This window comes from Juglans microcarpa x Juglans regia, chromosome 5S (assembly GCF_004785595.1).
Source record: "Juglans microcarpa x Juglans regia isolate MS1-56 chromosome 5S, Jm3101_v1.0, whole genome shotgun sequence".
NCBI lineage: Eukaryota > Viridiplantae > Streptophyta > Magnoliopsida > Fagales > Juglandaceae > Juglans > Juglans microcarpa x Juglans regia.
Window position 1 is genome coordinate 25810807 of NC_054603.1, and position 2055 is coordinate 25812861.

A 2055-nucleotide genomic window follows, 5' to 3' on the forward strand; every position below is an offset into this window, starting at 1 on the left:
TTGTAGCACTTCCTTGTTCCTTTCCATTCTTAAATAAATCCCGACCATCTATACATTCCTAACTTATGATTTCTACCTATCCTTTATATAGAAAAAGATGACCTTTAAAAAGGGACAGCAAGTAAGTTATGTACTTTAATGGGTTTCTTAAATGTCAGAACGAGGATATTAATGTTTTGGCTTAGTGCCATGTATAGTGGGTAGCTAAATGAGTTAAGGAAAAACACTTTAATTCCAACTTGGAATTTAAGTAAGCATGTAGGGGTGTCGATTAGTAAAACTTAAAGATAAATGAATATTAATGTTTATCACATTTCATTGAATAAGAGTTTATTTTCAAGATTCAAGGAACCTATTTGTAAAGCATCGATGTAAGTAGCTATGACCATGCTCCTTACACAAAGCTCTCTTATGGAAGAATGTCTCTCTCTCTTTTCAAATGTTCTTCTAAAGAAATAATAAATGTATATATATTATGTATAAGCATTTATTGGTAGCCCCTGTTAAGCACTCTATTGATTATAATTGTGTGTATGTGTATATAGTAATGCATCATGAAATTTTATACATGCACTCTTAAATAACTACTCCTTATTTATTTGTAGCATGGCATGAAACACTTTTTCAAAGAAATGCATATGCATTTGGACTAAGGAAAGATGAGGAAAATGTTTGACTGCAAAGAAAGTAAAAAAAAGGAATGAAAGCATGAAAGTACGTAATGATCATATGAATGAAAGGGTATCAACGGAATGGGTAGATTGCAATGCCGGGTAAGTAGTACTGGTAGTAAACCCAGTGCTGCCCCCCATGGAAGGGATTCCCAACCTGTGGCCATGGGAGGAATCAGGGTCCAAAAGACCGCTAACACCAACACACGGGGCGTAATAGTGTATACCGGCTAAAGAAAGTGAAACGTAAAGTAAAGGCATTTCTTAAAAATGTTTATGCATGAAAGTATAGTTATGCTTTAAGCTGTTTATACATGAAAATATAGTTATGCCTTAAATCATTTGAGCATGAAAGTATAATTATTCCTTAAACTGTTTATGCATGAAAGCATTGTCAAGAACTAGCAAATGTTTATATATGCATGTTTTCAAAAGAAAGATTATGTGATTAATAAGTTAACAACATGGTGTACTGCTTACTAAGTATTAGATTCATTTTGTGTTTATGTTTTAAACGTCCAGGTATGGATGAAGAGGCTATGGAGCTAGGCACTGCTGAGGAGGGAGGGGCCGATGCTTAGAGTTCCTTGTCGGTTCGACTTTCGATAATAATGGTTTATGTTTTTATGTTTTTGTGATGGGTCCCGTGTTGAGACGTTTTGTTGGCTTAACTTAAGACAATATGTCTTTGGGCATGATGTAAATATTATGGTGGGGTGATGGTAATGGTGTAACTTTTATGGTGGGATGATGGTAACACCACATACAATGGTTTAACATCTTTTTGTATGTGTTGCAGGGACTGAGTCCCCTCTTATTAGAACTAGTTATGTTTGATGAATGAATGTTGGACTCTGACAGTCTTTTATGTAAAATGTTGGATAGATTGTCTATCAGGTATTCCCTTTTAAACTAGAAATGTAGAGTACATGCATGTCATGTTCATGCATATCCCTTATCATCTTCGTAGAGAGAAAAAAAAAAGAAATAGAAATAATAATAATAATAATAATAAGGAAAGAACAGGTCATGGGTCACGACCTCGTCCTAGTTTAGGGCGGGGTGGTGACAGTTACACTAGAGGGGATATTTACATAGCCTCTCCCCTCTTTGGATCATACACTTGGATCAACAAGCTCTCTCTCTCTCTCTCAATTAGTTCTCTCTAGTCCCGACATCTAAACTGTAGAATATGTGGGTGTTGCTATGGTATATTACCACGTAGCACACTCTACCATCGATGTGAAGATCGTGTACGAACAACGACGCTGGAGAATCCGTGGAAGAACCGTACTAGATCTACGATTTACCAATGAGGTAATATCGCTTCCGCTATGTACTTTGATCTATTATTTCTAACATTGATATTAGAGCAAAGTCGATT

General features: G+C 35.7%; 1 long non-coding RNA gene across 1 annotated transcript; it reads left to right on the top strand.

Moving 5' to 3' along the window:
- The first annotated feature begins 326 nt into the window (after positions 1-326).
- Positions 327-1540, top strand: LOC121268143. The gene is made up of 2 exons (XR_005941121.1): positions 327-371; positions 1194-1540. It is a non-coding gene; the product is annotated as an uncharacterized LOC121268143 (long non-coding RNA).
- Positions 1541-2055: the final 515 nt, after the last annotated feature.